The sequence below is a fragment of the Leopardus geoffroyi genome, chromosome X (genome assembly GCF_018350155.1).
Source record: "Leopardus geoffroyi isolate Oge1 chromosome X, O.geoffroyi_Oge1_pat1.0, whole genome shotgun sequence".
NCBI classification, from domain to species: Eukaryota; Metazoa; Chordata; class Mammalia; order Carnivora; family Felidae; genus Leopardus; species Leopardus geoffroyi.
This window is the reverse complement of record NC_059343.1, coordinates 111424704-111446987: the sequence shown is the minus strand read 5'-3', so window position 1 is coordinate 111446987 and position 22284 is coordinate 111424704. Positions and strand designations below refer to the sequence as shown.

At 43.2% G+C, this 22284-nt stretch overlaps 1 protein-coding gene across 2 annotated transcripts in view; it reads left to right on the top strand.

The window, feature by feature from the left end:
* GPC3 (glypican 3) overlaps positions 1–22284 on the top strand; it is a 426034-nt gene that overhangs the window by 39159 nt on the left and 364591 nt on the right. The gene's annotated exons all lie outside the window — the stretch shown is intronic.

The window sequence follows — 22284 nt, the reverse complement described above, 5'->3', positions numbered from 1 at the left end:
CACTGAACGTGGCAGTCCGGAGGGCATTCAGGAGAGGGGTATATCCTACCTGCCTCAGTAGCCCCTGTGTTATAGTAGGCCCGACAACTGATGTCCATTGCGAATCAATAAAGATCAAATTATTTTCCCTGTTTTTTTTTTCCCTCCACGTTTTCCATTTTAAGTGGCTAAAAAAATATATCGAGGGGCTGAAAGGCAATGGAAGGAGCACTGGGCTTGGAGTCCAGACATCTAAATTCTAATTCTAATTCTGTTTTTGGAAGCTTTATGCCCTTAGGTGGTTATTTCGAGTCTCTTAGCCTCAGTTTTCTTACCTGCAAGATGGGGATCATAATTACAATCCTGCTTAACCTCATAGGGGCGACGCAATGTATGTGAAAGTACCTTGAAAACCGTAAAGCAGCGTATACATGCATTATTATCTCGCCAGCTCGCTTAAGTGGACTCCTCTATCCCAGGTGATGGCAGGTGAATGGTGCATCACCGTTCCAGACGTTAGCCTAGATAAAGCTGGAGGTCATGATGTCACTCACCTATTTTGGCCACCTTACAGCTTTAGCGCACAGGTGAGGGAGCCCTTAGGTAAAGTAGCCTTTGAAAAAGGGGTCTATTCTGTGCATTCTTAGATGTGAAGCTGTGCCGTTTGAAATGGCAGAACTGCCGGGAGCAGTCCTTTTTGTCAGCTTCCCGAAGCCTCTTCTCTTCTGGCCCCTATCTGCTGTATTTTACACACAAACAAGCGGCTGGATCAGGAAGGGTTTGTGGTGTTCAGGCCATAAGTACTTTTCCCAGGCCATCTTCCTAATTGCACCGTCTGCGCCACGATATCATGGCAGAGAGAAGGAAAATGGGAGTCAGAGTTTAGAGATGTCACGTGGATCTTCACCCAGTGTTGGAGGACTTTCTGGTACCTGCTTTCTAGACGGGAGATGAAAAAGATGTCTCCACATGGTGGGGGGGGGGGTTGGCGACAGTGTTTCTGTGCTGCTGTTTCTCTACTCCCGTGTTTTCCATTTCCATCTGCTCCTGGCAGTTCTTACACTTTTTTTTTCTTTCTGTCAGATCCCCGTCTCTCCCACTCCCACTAAATAAAATTGACCTTGGTTAGAACACCCTTTTCCATCAACTCAGAGCAATTTCTCCAGTCACTTCTGCTTGAAATAACTGTTTAGGGACATTATTCAAGCAAAGCTTTTTTCTTTCACAGTTAATATGTGACTAAATAATTGCTTGGATGTTGATAAACATGTTTTTGAGATTCAATCATTTGTTAATTTAGTTTTTATAATGTTGTGGGGGGTTTTAAGGGAGCACCGAGCCATTTTTCTCCATTTCGCAATGTTTCCCCTTGACTAGGCTGACAGTTCTCCTCCTCATGCTCCCGCTCTGTGCCGGGCCGAGCCCCACCGAGTCCCCAACTCGGGCGACCGGCCATTCTGTCACAACCCTTTCTTGGTTGAAAATGACCTATGGGAGAGAATAATTACACTGATGTCTAATCAGAACGTAATTCATTTGCCAGGGCTAACTGTAATAACATTAAACTGAATAGAAGAATTTTAGGAACGCAAACCATGACCGTGAGTGAGGTTATAGATCCTCAAAAATGTAAATTATTAATCAAACCACTCATCTGTAAGGCAAAGCTCTAGTAATCCCATTATAAAAGGGTGAATTTCTCATCAGAGCCCAGAAGATGCTGGCTTTAATTAGTGTCCTTTTATGGCACTGACTCAAAGAGATATTTTGGTTACAAAGTTTAAAAAAGATGTGATTCTTTATTAGTGCTATTGGAAAAACAATTGGAAACTGGGCGTTTAAAGTCATTTTGGTTTTAAACTAAGAACTTTTGGATTCTATTCAGTTTCAAAATTCTGTGGCTTTCACGGAGCCAGAGGCTGGGGGAGTTGTAAACCTTTACTGTGCCCTCTATTGATTTAGAAAAGTCAGTCATTAGGCTGAAAACTGTTTAATAAAAAGAGCTTAGGAAAATGACTCAGTGTGCGGCCAGAGACTGTTCTGGGGCCAACGTGAGGTGAGGAGATTATGCAGATTAACTCTTTACCCCCCCTGGTCCCCTTGATTCAATAGGGCTCTGAACTCACCCCTTCTAGCTGCCATGCTCCTGCCCACCTTCTCACTAGTGGGCCCAACAAAGCAAATTAGAGGACATTGTCCCTGCCCTCTAGAAGCTTCCAGGAAAAATACCACTTTTGCCTCAAGTGATTACTCCCCACCCCTCCCCCGCTGGGATTTGTTTACCTTCTGAAAACATATGTTCCTCCTCCTCTTTCTGTCTCACTGAGTTGCAGTACCTGATATCAGAGTAATGAAGCATATGTTTGAGAGATTTGAATTCTCCTGTCAGTAGAGTGGAGGTAGAAACGATTTTCCTTTAAGCTGGAAGTGGTAACACAGAAATTAAAAACACCTTCCGTTCTGTCGTCTGTGAGAGGCTTTGAGGGGCTGGCACTCCTTCTTTTTCCCCATCCCGTCTTGCAGTCAGTCAAAAGGTCTTGTTTCTTCCTTCATGTTCCCTCACATCTTTTCCCTCCACCCCCTTCCCCTCTGTCCTCTCTGGGTCTCAGTGGTTTCCTTGAGTGTATACTGATGCCTGCTGGCCCTGTGTCTGATTTGAGTTTCCCGCTCCATCAGCTCACGCCTAGACTACCAGCAAAGGCAGGACTGGGTTTCCTGTCTTTGGACTCCTCCTTTGCTTCCCGGTCCAGCTACGGACTGTAATGATTAAGAGGGTGGGCTCTGGGGTCATTTGGGCTGGGTTTGAATGAATCTGGGTAGGGGTAGATAGGACAAGCGGGATGGGTGTGGAGAGGAGAAAGTCCAGGGCTTGGGCCGAGAATCAGACCTCCTCTCTGAGCCCGCCCTAAGTCAGTGAGAGATGAGTGGAAAGTCTCCTGTTCCAAAGTGTTCTGTCTGTATCATCTCATTGAAACCTCACAACAACTCTCGGAGGTGAATACTGTTATTAGCCTCATTTGACCTCCAGGAAGCCTGGGTTTAGAGACAGGAACTGAACCCTGGCCTAGGCCCTTAATCACCATACATTACACATCATCTCTATGAATTTTGTTTCCCGGTCAATGGGCAACCTCCCCAGTCCTAGCTTTCTTTCTTGCAAGGGAATTCTGTTGCATTTCATTAAAAACCATTTGCTGGGCAAGTACCTAGCATGTCTGGAGGCAGGCACTGTGTGTGTGAGGGGGATTCAAAGATAAAAACGACTTCGTGCTTACCTTCAAATTCTAGAAACCAAGACTTTTATACATGAGTAACCGGGGTACAAGGCGCCCTAAGGGCAATGCTGTAAGAAATGTCTTAGCAGTTTTCTAGGAGGAGTAAGGGTAGATTCAGGTTTGTGGGGTCCAAAGCTTATACAATCTGGGGGCCCTCTGTAAGGAAAAGAGGACCAAATTAAAACTACGAAATGCCCATGGCTCCTGCCGGAGGAGGCTTGCAAGTGTGGGACCCTGCAGCTTAGACTTCGTTAGCTTCACAGGAGACCTGCCTCTGTAGGGGGAGTGTGAGGTTGGAGAAGATTAATTCCAACTAGAGGGTAGAGGTTCTTGGAGGATATTGCTTGTATGAATTCCCCAGACAGGCATGGCTCTTGATCAAAGAGAAGGGCAGGTGAGGGAGTCAGGTAAATCAGTGCACATCTTCTAAATTAAATTAAAATTTGAACACTATTAATTGCCTACTAGATGCCAGCCTTTCTGGCCTCCTTGGCTGGCCCTATAGCATCTCAGCCTTCTCTCTTTTATTTTATTTTATTTATTTATTTTTTTTTTAATTTTTTTTCAACGTTTATTTATTTTTGGGACAGAGAGAGACAGAGCATGAACGGGGGAGGGGCAGAGAGAGAGGGAGACACAGAATCGGAAACAGGCTCCAGGCTCTGAGCCATCAGCCCAGAGCCCGACGCGGGGCTCGAACTCACGGACCGCGAGATCGTGACCTGGCTGAAGTCAGACGCCTAACCGACTGCGCCACCCAGGCGCCCCTCAGCCTTCTCTCTTGAAAGGGCAAATGCTGAGGACACATGCAGAGGGGGCATGGTGTGCCAAACATGTGCTCTGGCTTCGGGCAGAGTGGAGTCTAAGTCCCGGCTCTGCCACGGCCGCCCTTTGTGACCAAGAGCAAGGCGCTTCTCCCCGAGCCATTCATTGTAAACTGGGTTGAATCAGATGAGGGCTGTGAAGAGCTCAGCCCTATGCTGCGGAATCTGTAGGAATCACATGCGTGGTAGCCATCGTTTTCGTTATTCCCTGTTGCGCGTTTGTAAGCATAATCCTAGATGAAGTATATAGTATCTTTGCTTTGCAGTATTGACTATCACATATCTGGCCCATATACTTTTTAAAAAGTGCTTTTCTATGTTTCAATATATTTATAATCGATGTAAAAATGATCTAGGATACCCACTCCTAATCCTATCACTCAGAAGAAAACCCGCTTGTAACATTTTTATGTTTTCTTCCTTTTTCTCTCCGTGTGTGTGTGTATGTAAGACTAAATAGTATGCAGTTTCTAAATGGTCCCCTAGTGGTCTGAATGAGTTAACGTAGCCTCGAGATCTAACTAGCAATGGCAGACTCTGATTTCATTGGGTTGCATTGGGAGAAGAAGGAGCACAAAAATGATGAAAGGAAACCAGGATGTTTATGATGCTTCCCTCCCTGGGTTGAAGTTCTTTGGCATTAGTACTGGACCTGATTCACTGGAATGTCATCGTTGGATTGGAGCAGGTGCCACTGTATTCTGGAGAATGACTCAGGGCAGGGCTTATGTGTATTCTATCTCACTGCTGTGTCCCCGGGTGAGATGTTAGATGGTAAAGGTGTGAAAACACACATACGCACGCACGTCCGTGCAGTCACACGCACGCACACATAATTAAAATTAGTAGAATTAATAGAAACAGATTTCCAAACTCTTCCACTTCCTCTGCAACAAGTACCACGATGACCAAATAGAAAAACATACAACCTGTCGCCTGCAGCATTTATCTTTAGGCTTTAAAATCTACTCAGATATAAGATCTAAAAAGTGAAGCTGATAGGTTGATGCTTGCCCATTTTGAGATGGAGCGTCTTACGTATACCTGAGCCCCTGCTTCTGCTTATGGCCTTACCACTCCCCGGCCTCCTGGTTGTCTTTTCTTCCCGCCTGACCCCGGCTCTTCACAGAGCGCTATGAACAAGGCTCAGTGCCACGGATTTATACCTGCTGACCAAGAATCATGAGAATTGTGACACCTGTCAGCTTCTCCAGATACGCTCTTACGTGTCATTCCTGATTACTGTGAGCACTTAAAAGTAACGGAGCAAATTTTCTTTCAGGACATTCTTTTTTTTTTTTTTTTTTTAAATAAGTTTTTACTACAGAAATAAGTACTGTAGTAGGCCCTCCCCCTCCTCAATCTGCTGTTTTGCTTCCCAAAGTTTCAATTGCCTGGGGTAAAGTGTAGTCTGGGATCAGATGATCCTCAGATGCTGCATCAGAAGGTCAGGAGTAGCCTAGCACTGTGTCACAGTGCCTACGTAATTGACCTCACCTCATCTTAACCATGTAGGCATTTTATCTTCTCACCTCATCCCAGGAAGAAGGGTGAGTACAGGACAATAAAGGGTTTTGAGAGAGAGACCACCTTCACATAACTTTTATTACAGTATATTGTTGTAATTCTGTTTTGTTATTAGTTATTGTTGTTCATCGCTTCCTGTGCCTAATTTATAAATGAATCTTTATCATAGGTATGTACGTATAGGAAAAAAACATAAGTCTGTAGTGGGTTCGTTCAGTCCTGTCAACGTTTCAGGCATCCACATGGGGTCTTGCAATGTATCCCCACGGATAAGAAGTTGGACGACTCTACACGTTTATCAGAGAAAATGAAAAAAAAACACACACACAGAAACCCCAAAAATGTGGAAAATAAAGTGACCTACACTTTAGCTCCCAAAGGATAACTGCCATTAACATTTTGGTATATAATCTTGCATATCTTGGTTCAGTATTATACATATATAGGTGTGTGTACGTATTTTTCAAAAATGGATTCTCTTGCTTTTGCATGTGATACAGCCTTCTTTCCATGTCAATAATGTATTTCTATAGTGCAATCAAAATATAGTATTTAGAGGCAACATAGTACTTAGTCTTGTGACTGTCATATATGTTATTAATCTAACCTCTGTTGTTTAGTTTCCTTTCAGCAAACCGTAGCGAGATAAATAATGTTCATGTAACTGAATATTTATGTACATCCTTAATTATTTCCTCAGGATAAATTCCTGGCACTGGAATTGCTGGGTCAGAGGCTATATGGTTTTTAAGGTTTCTCACGTTTATTGCCTATGTGACTTGCATAAAGTTGTATCTGTTTTCACACTCACTAGCAATATACGAATGTCTATTTTTCTGACCAATTTGCCATTTTACGGTAACCCTGCTTTCAGTGAAAAATAGTACTCTTTGGTTACTGGGGAGATTCGATGGTCATATGTGCTTTTTATTTTGTGATTTTATTAATATTCTTTTATCATTAAAAAATTTAGCAATTCGCTGTTTCCTTTTGGGATGCCCTTTTCTCATTGATCTGTATGAGCTCTTTGTATATTCAGGATGCTAACCCGTTTTATATGTTAGAAATTCCATTTGCTGATTTGTTTATTTGATTTTCCATTTTCCATTTTTTATGGAGGTTGAAAAGTGCCTTCAGTCAAATGTATCAATGTCTTCCTTTGGTTTTTAATATATTCTTTGATTCTTTACTGACTGGTAACAGCCTTGGCATGAATCAAAGATGTGTTCTATTTCCTGGTCTGACATTAGCTGGGTGAAAATTGGTAAGTAATTTAAAGGATCTGAGTTTGTTTTTGTATGTGCAAGATAACACCTGACCTGCCAACCCGCCAGAGCTTTTAATGATCAAAAGAGGTAATGTATATGAAAATTCCTTGAAAGTTTAAAGGATTATTGTTGTTATTCAGCTATCTCGTGACACTGACCATTAATCTGAATAAGTTCATGTTTACTGTACTGAAAATAGCACTGCTTTTCCTTCCCCTGGATCTAAGACCTTTCTGGTCACGTAGTAGAAAGTAGTCTTGATCTAGAAGTACATTGGAGTCTATGCCCTGGTAGTTGGAAAGGTGCTTGGGGGGTGGTGAAATGTTGCCTGCCACCAGTCTCTGCCCGGAACATGGATTCTGGGCACCCATCCCACCTTCCCAGCTGGGCAAATGGGCTCTGGAATTAGTCTTTGATGTAGTATGTGCGTTTATTCCCACATGCCCCCACCCTTGAAGGGTAGCTAATGAAGCCCATTCAGTGAGGCCCAAGTATCTGTTCCTGTCCAACAGAGAAGCAGGTGGATGAAAACCCAAAAGCCTTCTGTCCACACTCCTATACCCTGGGGACTGGAAAAACACAGCACTCTTCCTAGCAATTAATATTTGAAACAGAGACACTGGTCTATCAGATAAATCAGTGGTTTGGCATAGTTTTATGGTATACATTGTGGAAAGAGATGTTTATTGGGAGAACCTTTTTATTTTTAAATGTAAGATGACCATAATTCTCCCTCTGCAAATGCCAGATTAAAAAAAAACAAAATCAGAGAGGCAAGAAAAACAAAGTATCTCATGCATCAAAGTAATCATTAGTAGAAAAACAAAGTATGTTCTTTCTGGCAATCTCCGCCAGATGGTTGAGATGGCTTGTAGTAAGAGAAGATGCTTAAATGATGCACATATTATTTCAAATGTAACCTGGAGGGGTTTTGCTTTTGTTTTGATGGGAGGGGAAGATAATGTACGCTCTCAAAATGTAAGCCCTCTTGAGGGTCAGGCGACTCTGGAAAGTTGGTGAGGTTAGGCATCTGAACTCATCTGGGTCACTTCCATGAAGGAGAAGGAAGGTTTGTTTACTGAAAGTCTACTATGTGCTAGGTTTGATTATTCTTGATAACAGTAATGATATTGCTCCATATGATTCTGTTTCACAAGATATGGAAACTGGAGTTGAGAGTCAGTAAGCAATTTGCCTTAGGCCACATAACCAGGACGTGGCAGCATTAAGTTTCTAACTTCCAAGTCATTGCTCTTTTCATTGAACCACGCTGTCCTCCTTGGAGTGAGAAGATAAAAACAAGCCTTAACAACCCATAAAAATGATCATGACCATAGAGAGTTTGAAAAATAGAAAGTGCTGTTGGAATCTGTACAGTAATGGAGAAATAAACAAAATACCCCAAGAATGGGCCCCCAATTTTATTTGGCAGAAGGCTTCAAATTCCACTGATGTGAAAGAGTTCTCTGTAGGGACACACTAGGATGGGTTAACTGTACCCTGAGTGTTCTGGGGCAGTGTGGCAACCTTTCCTATTGTCTCATAAAGAATCACACACACACACACACACACACACACACACACACACACACCCTTCAGAGTTCATTTTAGTACTTTTCAGCCTGACATCTAAAGGGGCTGCTGCTCTGACAAACACAATCTGGCCAGATGTTATTATTTTGCACTACATTTAATTTCTTCCTGCCAAAGATTTAGACTTCTTTTCCCTGATAAAGATCAGGGGAAATTGTCTGGTATTTACAAAATCCCATCCAGGCGTATCTGTTACAATGTTCACTTAGCAAAGTTTATTAGATTATTAGGGCTTTAAACCCTTGGGCTCTTTCGTTATTGAAATTAAAAAAAGAAAAACCCAAACATCTTCAACAAATTTAAGTGGCATAATTAGACCCTGGACTTGTGTTACAGGCATTTTGGAATTATGAAAATGATTTAAATAGTATTTGCTTCCTGAGAAACTTGCTGAGTTTGACAGGGATGAAAGGAAAGCGGTTATGCTCCTTTGGTCTCCCGAGTTAATGGGGAAAGTGATATCTGGAACCAAAATAAATTTGCTATAGTTGTATGGTGAAATTATTCCCCTAAGTAGTTAGCCATACCACACAGGGCCTCTCTTTCTTGGCCTAGTTAACATGTGGGCACTAAAGTATTAGAGGAACATGTGGGTTTGTGACTTCCTTGCTGATGAAATCCATTTAGGGTAAACGCTGAACCAGGACCCTTAAACTCTAATTCCTGGTGTACACCCATACCCTCTTATACATAGGTAGATAGTAGTAGAAATATTCAATATTTTCAAGATATAATAAGTTATGGTTTGTAGACACTGCCATTTTCCTCAAGGGATTTCAATGTACTTTGCATGCAGTGATTGTATTTCCACGCATTTTCCAAGTTGAAAGTTGGTGGCACTATTGTTATTTTCTCTATTGTGGGAATGGAGGCATGGGAGGGTTGGACTGTGACCTGAATGAATCAAAATAAGGAGCCAGTAACTGGTCAGGGACTTTAGCTATATGAAGTACACGGGACATTGAGGCTGGATAAACCAAAGCAGTCTAATGATGATTATTTGTTCTGGGGAGTGGGGTGGACCATCACTAATTCAAGTACCAAAATTTTGGAACATCAACCTTTGCTTAAGAAAGAGGGAGGCCTGGGGCGCCTGACTGGCTCAGTCGGTAGAGTGTGAGACTCTTATCTCAAGGTCGTGAGTTCAAGCCCCGTGTTGGGTGTAGTAGAGCTTACTTAATTTAAAAACTTTTTTTTAATCTTTTTTTTAAAGTTTATTTATTTATTTTTGAGAGAGAGAGAGAGAGAGAGCACACAAGCAGGGGTGGGGGAAGAGAGAAGGAGAGACAGAATCCCAAGCAGGCTCCGCGCCATCAGGGCAGAGCCCTATATGGGGCTCAAACTCACCTGAGATCATGACCTGAGCCGAAACCAAGAGTCGGATGATCAACCAACTGCGCCACCCAGGCGCCTTTTTAAAATACTAAAAAAAATATTTTCACTTATTTAATTTACATCCAAGTTAGTTAGCTTATAGTGCAACAAAGATTTCAGGAGTAGATTCTTTATGTCCCTTACCCATTCAGCCCATCCCCCCTCCCACAACCCCTCCAGCGACCCTCTGTTTGTTCTCCATATTTATGAGTCTCTTATGCTTTGTCCCCTCCCTGTTTTTATATTATTTTTGCTTCCTTTCCCTTATGTTCATCTGTTCTATGTCTTAAAGTCCTCATATGAGTGAAGTCATATGATATTTTTGTCTTTCTCTGACTAATTTCACTTAGCATAATACCGTCTAGTTCCATCCACTAAAATATTTTTTTAATGTTTTTATTTATTTTTGAGAGAGACAGAGAGAGCTGTAGTGCGAGTTGGGGGAGGGGCAGAGAGAGAGAGAGGGAGACACAGAATCCGAAGCAGGCTCCAGGCTCTGAGCTGTCTGCACAGAGCCCGAGGTGGGGCTTGAACTCATGAACTGTGAGATCATTACCTGAGCCAAAGTTGGACACTTACCGATTGAGCCACCCAGGTGCCCCTAGTAGAGCTTACTTTAAAAGAAAAAGAACAAGAGAGAGCGCTGTTTAAGAACATTCGATAGAAGTGTTTATTACATATGCCAACTTGAGCATTTTCTTCTATTGTTTATTTGCTTGGCATCAGACTAGGCTTTTAACAAATAATTAAAGCCCAGTTCCTCAGAGACTATGCTAGAAGTGTCTCACAATTAAGCAGGACCATAGTTGGCCTTTTTCTTCTTATTTTGAAGCCCTTTATGGGAAAACTGTAATAGTGCAAACATATGTTTGTACATTAGATATATAGGCAATAAATGCTGAAATGGCAGAAGTGAACTCAAGGCAGGAGGTAAATATTTTGTAAAAATTAACGATCTAGAGTGAACTCTCATTAACGCTGGCTGTGTTAATTTGAATATTGTGATAATTTGACTTGGACTGAAGTTTACTTTCATCCCATTTATGAAGAAAGAATCTGATAAACAAATTAATAGTGTATATAAGATTTGCAGGAAGCCATGTTTAACTTGCTTGAAGGACTTGAGCAAGCCCATTAATTAGCTAATTACAATGAGCTTTGCTTATTAAAGCAAGCCTGATAGAACCTCTACTTGGAAATGCTTCATTAGCAGCAAGTTTGAATTAGTTCAGGTATGGAAAAATAATAAAAGATAGTGTCGTGTTTAAGAGAATAGATTCCAGGGGCGCCTGGGTGGCTCAGTGGGTTGAGTGTCCGGCTCTTGATTATGGCTCAGGTCATGATCCCAGGGTTGTGGGATTGAGCCCTGCGTCGGGCTCAGCACTGAGTGTGGAGACTACTTAAGATTCTCTCTCTCCCTCTTCCTTTGCCCCTCCCACTGCTCACGCATGTGTGCGCTGTCTCTCTCTCTCTCAAAAAAAAAAAAAAAAGATTGTGGAATAAATTGATTTGAGCTTGAATCTTATAACCTAGAGGAGTCCACTTAACCTCTCTAAGTCTCAATTTCCTCATCTCTAAAACAGGGACAATAAATAATAGGACCTACCTAACCATACACGATTGTGAGAACAAAATGATGCAACCCATGTAAAACTTAACTTAGAATGGCACCTGGTACATAGCAAGTGCTCAAGAAATGCTAGCTGCTGTTTGTTATTCTCGGAAAGTAGTTGTAAATCACACTTCACTAACTTGCATTATCCTTTCCTTCATCAGTTCAGATTAGTGAAGATGTTCCAGGAAAACATCCTATTTGTTGAGCTAGCTGTTCCAGAATTTGAATGAGAGTCCATCTGGGCACAGTAACTTAATAAATTGGCCTGCCTATTCTACAGGCCAAATATACACATGGAAAGGGATGATTATCAGGTTCAAAGTGTTTCCAGTCTCCCAGGAGGGAAATTCTAATTGAACAGGTTTTATGTTATAAGCTTAGTTGACCATGAGTTCATGTTGTGAAGTTATTTTGGAGCCTGAAAAATACCAAGAGTTTAATATGTCTGGATATTTTATTATAACATTTCTTTTTTTAAAGGTTCTATTTTTGAGAGAGAGAGAGAGAAAGAGAGAGAGAGAGAGAGAGAGAGAGAGAGAGCGTGTGCGCGCTTGAGTGAATGGGGGAGGGGCAGAGAGAGGGGGAGACACAGAATCTGAAGCAGGCTCCAGGCTCCCAGCTGTCAGCACAGAGCCCGACACAGGGCTTGAGCCCATGAACCATGAGATCATGACCTGAGCTGACGTCAGACGCTTAACCGACTGAGCCACCCGGGCACCCCTATAGCATTTCTAATATTATTCCTTATCTCTTATCCTGCTGACACTTTACTACACACATAATAGGTGTTAATTTCTTTTTTTTTTCAATAAATTTTTTTTTCAACGTTTATTTATTTTTGGGACAGAGAGAGACAGAGCATGAACGGGGGAGGGGCAGAGAGAGAGGGAGACACAGAATCGGAAACAGGCTCCAGGCTCTGAGCCATCAGCCCAGAGCCCGACGCGGGGCTCGAACTCACGGACCGCGAGATCGTGACCTGGCTGAAGTCGGACGCTCAACCGACTGCGCCACCCAGGCGCCCCAATAGGTGTTAATTTCGGAAGCGAAATTAGTAAGTACTGGGAAATATAAAAGACTATAAGCATCACCCAGAGGCTTAACACTCAGAGACGTCAACATAGGCCTTCTCCTTGTTCTCTGCATGTATCCAAACACACACATGTACATTTTACAACAAAAATGAACTCACACTGCACACATCAGAGCAGTGCTAGTGATAAACCAGAGAGTGTGCATGTTGCCTTTAGTTATTTTCAGGTGTGCCTTCAAACAGGACGTTAATTTGTGATCACAAGATGGACTTGCACTTGAAGAACTGCATATAATTTTATATTTGAGCGTCCTCCTCAGATCCATTTCTGTGGAGACCAGTAGTAATTCAGCATGGAGAATATGGCTTCAATGATCTCTGTCGGTCCACTATAATTCAGAATTAATGTGTGTGCACGTGAGAGAGAGATGCGGGCAAGAGAAAGAGAGAGAAAGAGACAGAGATACAGAGACAGAGAGGATGCCTGTGTGTCCCGGGTGGAGGTTTTCCCCGTTGTGTGGTCTAGTGACCAGAGCATTGGACTGTGAGTGAGAGGATATGGCCCGTAGCTCTGACTACATCATGACTCACTGGGTGACCTTACGCAATTAATTTCATTTTTCTGGGCTTTAGTTTTCTCATATATAAAATGTGAGGTTAGGCCAGATAATTTCTATAGCTGCTTGCAGCCCAAAGCGTCTGAGTTTTTTGTTTTTTTTTTTTTAAATCAAACTCGCCTGTCTGCCTGGAAGGACCCAAGGCTCCGTGGATGTCTTCCTAAAGAGAGGAGAGGTGATGAATGTCAACAGTTTCTTTGGCGCCAGATAGACCAAAGGCTGTAATTTTCAGCCTATCAGGAGTTTGACTTTTGGAAGTGCTAAATCCTCCATTAGGAATAAATGTGGAAGCTCCAGGTTATTTATCGTTATTTACACTTTCCATTCATAACTGTCAGTGTCAAAGTCTCTGTCGACATAACTGCGTCAATGAGGTTAGCTTTAATCAGTTTAGTGGCGGCTAAGTCACAAATATATCAAATAGCCAATCATAATGCAGGAGTCCTCTAAAGCCTGACTGAATTATTTATTTTGTTATGATGAAAATGTCTGGGCTTTATTGGGTTTTCTTTGAAGAACTTGATTTGGCTTGAAGTCTAGAAGATAAAAGATCAGCGATTGTCTCTCAGATTTTTATTCTGCCTTCCTTCAAGGCTTTTCATTTTTCACAAGCCGTTGTTAGCACGTTTAAGTCAAGGTGAGAAAGCTGTGATATTTTTTATCCTAGGGGTTTAAGCATGTGTAAAAACTTTTACCTTTGATTTCTTGTCCCGTTTCTGTCATATGGAAGCTACGTGACCTTGAGCTAACCATTTAAGCTGTCTGAGCCTCGTTTCCTTCATCTGTGAAATGGGGATAATCTTAGTCTTGCCTAAATCTCAAATTGTTATGAAACCCAAATAAGATAATGCTTTAGTTGTCGTACAAATGTAAGTTGTTTTTTTTATTATCATTAAGCGTAGTGCTGTTATTTAGGCTCTCGGAAGGTAGGTCTGACTTGATGTAACAGGCAAGATCCTGAAAAATTACGTGGAAGTCAGTTTTACACATCAAAACTCTTCTTTGCTTACATTATACCCTGACATATTACCCAGAAAATTTTGTGCTCCAGAGGTCATTAAAAAATTAAAGGATCCTGGCCGGCTCAGTCAGTAGGGCACGTAATCTTGATCTCGGGGTCACGGGTTTGAGCCCACATGGGATGGAGAGATTACTTAAAAATAAAATCCTTAAAATGTTTTTTAATGTTTATTTATCTTGAGAGAGAGAGCAAGAGAGAGCGCATGCTAGCAGGGAAGGGGCAGAGAGAGACAGAATCTGAAGCAGGCTCCACCCTATCAGTGCAGATCCCTACATGGGGCTCGAACTCACGAATCATGAGATAATGACCTGAGCCAAAGTCAGATGCTCAACTGACTGAGCCACCCAGGAGCCCCCAAAATAAATTATTTAAGAACGTTAAAGGATTCAACAAACTTAAAATCGCATTCAACTGAAAAATGAACAATATTCAAATAAAACACGAGCACTGCAAGTCTTATTATGGACAAGGCTAAAAATACAGCTCCAGAGACTTCAAAAAGGGAGATAATTCTTCTTGCTTTCAAGATGCTCAGGACCTATTTGGGGATGGGCTGGCGTGGTGGAGCGGGCCACTGGCACCAGGGAGGTCAGTGAGAGTCGAAGACAAACAGAAAAACATTTAAAATATAGCTTTCCTGAACCGTCTTCTCTGTGTCAGTCCACGTAGCCATTAGCAATGCCCACCATACCCTTATTCTTCTGTTTCCGCACATCTTTAAGACAGACAGCGAAACTGTAGCTCAAGCGTGCCTTTCTTTGTACTTACAATAAGTTGTGTGGTGTCTCCGAGAATCACTTTTGTTTCCTTTTTTTTTTTTTTTTCCTACCAAGCCATTCGGGGGTCCTGCTTCCCAGCACAGCAGGAAAGAGAAGAGATAAATACCTAGGGCCAAAGCAAAACACAAAGGAAGCGGGGCGCCTGGGTGGCTCAGTCGGTTAAGCGGCCGACTTCAGCTCAGGTCATGATCTCGCGGTCCGTGAGTTCGAGCCCCGCGTCGGGCTCTGGGCTGACAGCTCAGAGCCTGGAGCCTGTTTCGGATTCTGTGTCTCCCTCTCTCTGACCCTCCCCCGTTCATGCTCTGTCTCTCTCTGTCTCAAAAATAAATAAACGTTAAAAAAAAATTAAAAAAAAAAAACACAAAGGAAGCAAGATTAGAAAATTGAGAAGCGCAGAGAGAGGACATGTGAGTAGAGTAATATGGTCACTAGTAGGAAGGAAGTGTTTCATACTGAATTATCTCATGTTTAAGTTGAGTCATGGCTAATTAATTTTCATGTGCTAAAGCAAATTTGCACGTATTGAGCATGTACTAACTGAGAGTGGCATTTATTGAAAATTGAAGAGCTCTAGGTGGTTTTATTCCTGACGTGACTGAAGCCGGGCTCCCAGGAGTGATTTTCCAGCCTCTTCTAACTGCAGGGCCCTTGGGAAGCTCAGCCCACAGAGAGGCACTGGCCTGGGAATCAGAACACGTAGATTCTAGCTCCAGCTTGGTTATGTTCTAGCTCTGGAACCTGCAGTGAGCCATCTGAACCCCTCAGAATCCTTTCCTGAACCTGGTTAGGCCAGGTTTCCCTGCCATACCGCTCGGTCGCACCTACCCCCAAGTCTGTGCTCTCTTCCTCTGCCCTAGGACTGACCAAGCTAGAAATAATGTGCTTTGGATGGGGGTGGAGGGCCAAGGGGGATGTCTGCCCCCTGCACTGGACTGAAAGGTCCTCCCGGCTCTGGTTTGAGTTCCTCTCTTGATCTGTACCCCCTAGTTCAGTGTTGGTAGGTGGAGACACACAGGAAGTAGACTTTCAGTGGATGTTTGTGGAACTTCATACAATTTCTCTAAATCGGAGGTTTCTCATCTATATAATGGAGCTACCACATGTCTAATGTATGTTAGTTGTGAGAATATGAAGATGTGTGTATTAAACCGTACATTAGGGGCTCCTGGCTGGCTCAGTCGGTAGAGCGTGTGACCCTTGATCTTGGGGTTGTGAGTTCGAGCCCCACGTTGGGTGTAGAGATTACTTAAAAATAAAATCTTAAACAAAATAAAAGTAAAATCGCATATTATGCCAGACAGTACTATTCCCACACTTATGTAAGGGGCTATTAGCAATTAGGGTTGTTATGTGTAATTCACATCTTAAAATATAGGGCTAATTTCTTCATGCAGTTTGGGCCAATTAACCTTGCCGAAGCACAGTTTTCTTTGTCCAAAGAAGCGAGTAGACTAGCACATCAGCTTTAACTTTTGGTATTTGTGGCTTCTTTCCTGGAGGGAGAGCACATGGCTTAAATCAGATTTGTAAAAGGATCTATGTCCCCCCAAACAGTTAAGAACCACAAAGCTAGCTAATCTCTAAAATTCCATTCAGTTTTAACCCGATTCTATGAAGAATCCTGATCTGAACAGAAAGATTGAAATTTATGGTTATTTAATGGGCTCAAATAAGTAGTGTCAGCTATTTGAACAGTGCTGAAGTCAAGATGCCCAGATGTCATAATATCCACTTGGGTACTGACCACTGGCAGACTCCGCTGCCACCCAGATGCCTCCTTGGCTTGCGGGAAGAACTATGGTTTTGCGTATTGCCTCCCATCTCCTTTCCCAAACGTGGTGATTCTGTCTTCACGTATGTTGTTTTTAAGAGGGGCTGGGGCTTAGTCTGCAGAATTAGAAGCTTTGCTCGTATGTGTGTCAACGGAGTGCAATAAAATGGCCTTTCAAGCAATGGAACGGCAGGAGCCGAGCTAAGCCCGGCAGAGCATCGGAGGAGTTACACCGTGCAGGAGCCCAGCTGTGTTTGTGCTGATCGTAATGAAGCTACTGTATGCCATTTGGTCCTCTTGGGAAGTGATACCGTTAAAATCCCAACATGTGCAGAAATGGCAAGGTTGATTCGCTTGGTTATGTACACTGAGCTTTACATTTTAATAAGGAGAGGTGGAAGTCAAACTATCAGATTAAGAAGTATGGAGAGTTCTTACAGTGAATGGAAGGAAGTGATTCATCAGATGTTTTAGGATCCATTGCTGACCCTGGGCCAAATGGGCATCGCACCTGAATCTAGCGGGGAGAAGAACATCCTCCAACCAATCACTTAGAAGGGTACAGTGGAGAAAAACCCCAGGAGGCAGAGAAGTTCTCATTCATGGCTCCCATGCTAAGCAGATAGTAGAACATTGGGTAAGTCTCCTCCCTATGATGAGCCTCTTGGGCTGGCTGTTTTCTGGGGACCCTTTCCAGAGCTGTTATAATTATTGTTAATCAGCATTACAATAATAATAGTGAGAGTTTTCCATTTATTGTTCATTGTATGCCTCTATGCTAGGGTTTTAGAATAAAATTGATTTAATTCTCACAGTAATCCTGTTAAGTAGGTGGTATTACTCCATTTTATGGATAGGGAAAACTGAAACTAGGAGAGGGTAGGCGTTTGTTCAGGTGCAACTGTCTGCCCACCCCTTCCAGATTTCCTTTCTCCCGCGTCCAGTCGTGGCCAAGTCCTGGTTATACCTCTTCCCGTCCTTAAAACCACTGCTTTGGTTTCAACCCTCAGCTCTAGCCTACCCCCCTTTTTTTTTTTTTTAGTTTATTTATCTATTTTTGAGAGAGAGTGCAAGCAAGGGAGGGGCAGAGAGAGAAGGAGAGAGAGAGAGCCCCCACGCAGGCTCCGCACTGACAGTGAGGAGACCAGTGTGGGGGCTTGAACTCACGAACCTCGAGCATGACCTGAGCTGAAATCAAGAGTCGGACGCTTAACCAACTGAGCCACCCAGGCGCCCCTAACCTGGCCTTTTTAACTGCTTCCTGTCTCCCTCGCTCCAGTTTTATGCCCTTCCGCTGGTGTGCATCTGTTTTTGTGATGTGACTCCGGTCCACTTCTTCAGGAAACCTTCCCTAATCACCCTCTCCACTGGATTAGGTTCCCCTCTTCGTTGTACCTCTGGTGTGCTTCAGTTTGTGTTTACAGATACCATGTTTGTCCCTGATCACAAAGCTCTCACATACCCGAGCTGGAATTCAAAGCCCAGATGCACTTGCTTGAACGGCTGGTCTCAGCCTCTTATTCCATAGTGTCTTTTTTTTTTTTTTAATTTTTTTTTAATGTTTATTTATTTTTGAGACAGAGAGAGACAGAGCATGAACGGGGGAGGGTCAGAGAGAGGGAGACACAGAATCTGAAACAGGCTCCAGGCTCTGAGCCGTCAGCACAGAGCCCGACGTGGGGCTCGAACTCACGAACTGTGAGATTGTGACCTGAGCCGAAGTCGGCCGCTTAACCGACTGAGCCACCCAGGCGCCCCTCCATAGTGTCTTTTGTCTCAAGTACTACCTTCACCGGGAACCCTCTTTCTTTGACTGTTTCCTAAATTACTTTAAAAAATAATTTGTGGGGAGGGGGCGCCTGGGTGGCTTGGTCAGTTAAGCATCTGACTCTTGATTTTGGCTCAGGTCATGATCTTACGGCTCGTGAGTTTGAGTCGTGAGTCGGGCTTCGGGCTCTGCATGGACAGCACAGAGCCTGCTTGGGATTCTCTCTCTCCCTCCCTCTCTGCCCCTCTCCTGTGCGTGTGTGCTCCCGTGTGCACGCTCTCTCTCTCTCTCAAAATAAACTTAAAAAAAAATAATTTGGATTTATATAAATGAATTTAAATTTAATATAATTAAATACATTTTAAGCTGAAAATGAGCAGTTCTCGGGCATGTTTGGTAGACTTGAGGTCTGCAAATGACCCCAGGATCAGATAATCCTACATTTACGTAAAGCTAAACACTGTAAAACATTTTTACTTCTATGAGACACATGGTCCCTATTTTCCAGGTAAGAAAACTGAGGATCGAGTAGTGTGAAGCGACTTGCCTAAAGCAGAATTTTTCTGCCATGGTGTTGTTGACGTTGGGGGCCAGATAATTCTTCACTGTGGGGGGCCGTCCTGTGTATTGCAGAATGGTTAGCGGCATCTCTGGCCTCTACCTCCCCTGAGTCCTGAAAAACCAAAAATGTCCTCAGACGTGGTCACATGTGCCCTGGAGGGCACATCCACCTTCCGGCTGAAACCACTGGCCTGGAGTCCCATGTTGGCAAGCGGCAGTCGGGAAACTGGCCTTTGAACTGGTCATCCAGTTGTCTTGGTTCCGTGAGTTGGCGCCCACCTTCCTTCTGATGAGGAAGATTGTGGTCCGTGGGGTGCTTTTGTACATTAACCTTTCTTTCACGAAGTGTTCTTTTTATACGTAGAAATTGGTGACTGACCAAAGAGGAACTCACAGTGATTTACTGGGGTGCTTTGGTGCTCGAATCCTGTTATTCGATGCTGCCTGATTTTCTTTCCCTAACCAGTGTGGGCGCGTGCGCACATGGTATCTGGGAGGATTTGATAGAAAAGGACATGTGTATCAAGGTTTTATTGCCTGGAGGCTCGTGTGAATCAGCACCTTCATTTTACTGAGTTCCTGTTTGCCTCAAGTGCCAGGGTTTCTCCATCAGAAGTATTTCCCGGACAACGTCAAGCATTTCGGTAGGTGCATTATGTCAATTTATGGGCGAACCCTGTGCTGTTCCTCCCGAGGCTTTGCAAGGGTTGTTGCTTGTGCCGGGGTTTTGGCCTTCTGAGAAAATTGCGTATTTAGAAACTATCCCTTCATGAGGGGCTCTGCACTGCCCTGAGAACTAGTCTCCCCCGCCAACCCTCCACCCCAAGAGAGAGACTGGGAACGCCCCGGGTAGGGCAGGGAAGCGAAAGAGGCCCGGTCGGACTCCTTCACCAAGGGCCTCTCAGCAAACCCGGGGGGGAGAGAGAGGATTTTTTCGTTTTTCATATTTGATCATTTTTTCAAACTGCAAAGGTAGTTTTTCTGATTTGGGAAAATGCATACAGTATTTAGACATGCAAAAGAAATTATATATATATATATATATATATATATATATACACACACATATATATATGTAAATATATATATACACATATATATACATATATATGTAAAGTATATATATACACATATATTTACATATATATATGTGTGTGTATATATATATATATATATATATATATATATATATGTATATATATAAAGAAGGAGGGGGGAGCGGGAGAGAAAGTCCGTAGTTATCCCTCCCCCTCTGTCTTCCTGACTTCGCCAGCTGCAAACATTGCAGTTTGATGTGCAGATCCTTCCAGACTTGCCCCATGCCTTTGTGTACATGTGCCCACGCTCGCTGTTCACTCACACACACAATTTTTCCCGCTACCTAAATGGGCCCGTACTAGTTTGCCAACATATGTTTTCACCTTGTATATCTTTGGATCTTTCAAAACGTGTGCTTCACGACTTGGTCCTTTTTTAAAAACAGCTGCATAATATTCCCACCCATGCACACCCCTCTGGGCACACCATTTAGCGGGTGTTCTTTATTTGTTTTCTTTCGTCTTACACAGAATGCCCAAGGGATATCCTTATTTCCACCTTTTCGTGTACCTGAAAGGCTATGCCTGGAGCTGAACCCCCTAGAAGTTGGAGCCCGGGGTCCAGGGGCCAGTATGGCACTCGCTGCTGCCTCCCAACGTGCAGAGAGAGCTAGCGGTTTTTCCGTAGCTCACTGGGGAGGCACCTGCTTGCTCGCACCAGGGGACTGGCCCTGAGCAGTCTGCCTAGGAAATGGTGTTCCTCAAAAATGTAGGCCAGTCTGGGGGCGCCTGGGTGGCGCAGTCGGTTAAGCGTCTGACTTCAGCCAGGTCACGATCTCGCGGTCTGTGAGTTCGAGCCCCGCGTCGGGCTCTGGGCTGATGGCTCGGAGCCTGGAGCCTGTTTCTGATTCTGTGTCTCCCTCTCTCTCTGCCCCTCCCCCGTTCATGCTCTGTCTCTCTCTGTCCCAAAAATAAATAAACGTTGAAAAAAAAAATTAAAAAAAAAAATGTAGGCCAGTCTGTCTGTGGGCATGCTCTGTGTTATTTTTATGTCTTAATGAAGGGCTCGTAGAAGAACTGCTTTGGTTTAGATTGAGTTTCAATTATTATTTCACAAATAATCCTTTTCAAGTGGGTTAGGTTGTTGTTTGTTTTTTTGGTCCTGTCCAGCTAAATCACTCTCTCTATAGAAAAACATCAAATTCTGTTTTCACAGAAGGCAGGGAAATAAGTTGTTTACACATCACCAATTGACTCCCCTCACCCCCGTCCTCATTACAAACATCTCAGCCACCCAAGTGAAGTTTATTTAAACTCCCAAGATGTCCGTGCAAACAAGACCCCTACAGCTGAGGAGTTTGGAGAAAGAAAGGAGTGGGATTGTCCCCCACTTCCCTAGTCACTCGGCTCTCGGTTCAGAACATTTCTTTTCATGTGTTAATTCACTACCCAGAGGTTTGGCTTCAGTTCTCTGTCCTTTTTCAGTTCTGTAAATTAGGAAGGTGGTTCCATAATGTCACAGTATCTCAGAGTTGACAGGGAGCTTTACAGGTCATCGAATGCAACCCTCCTACCTCCGTGTGACTCCCCTGTACAATGTATTCCGAGGGAATCATTTGGTCTTGGAGTGGAAACGACTTCTGATAGAAAATCCACCCCCTTACGAGGCAGCTCATTTAATTTTTGGTTAGCTTTAATTGCTAGTTCTTATGTTGGTTGGACTCACGTCAATCTCCTTGTAACTCTTTCACCCTACCGTTGGCTCTCCTGTGAATAAGCTTCAACTTGGTGATTATTCCCCTAGATCTTGGTGCCCAGAATTGCCCAGTGCAGAGCACAGGGTAGTGATCTCTGCCTGTAGTCTGCATGGTATACTTTTTGTTTCTTTTTTTTCCTATATTTAAAAAAATGTAAAAAAAAAATTTAAAATATATATATACATATATATATATACATATATATGTGTATATATATATGTATATATATATATATATATATATAGTCAAATTGGTTTTCATGGAACACCCAGTGCTCATCCCAACAGGTGCCCTCCTCAATACATGCTATACTTGTAGTGAGGCAGCCAACCCAAGACACTCACTATTGAGTCGGTACATGTTGAACTTAAAGGCAGGCCAAATTCTCCAAGAGGTTGTCACCAGCCTTCGTCCCACGTTTGGGGCGTTGGTCTCACATGAACATGACATCTTACTAAATTTGAACCAAGATTCTAGACCGTGGA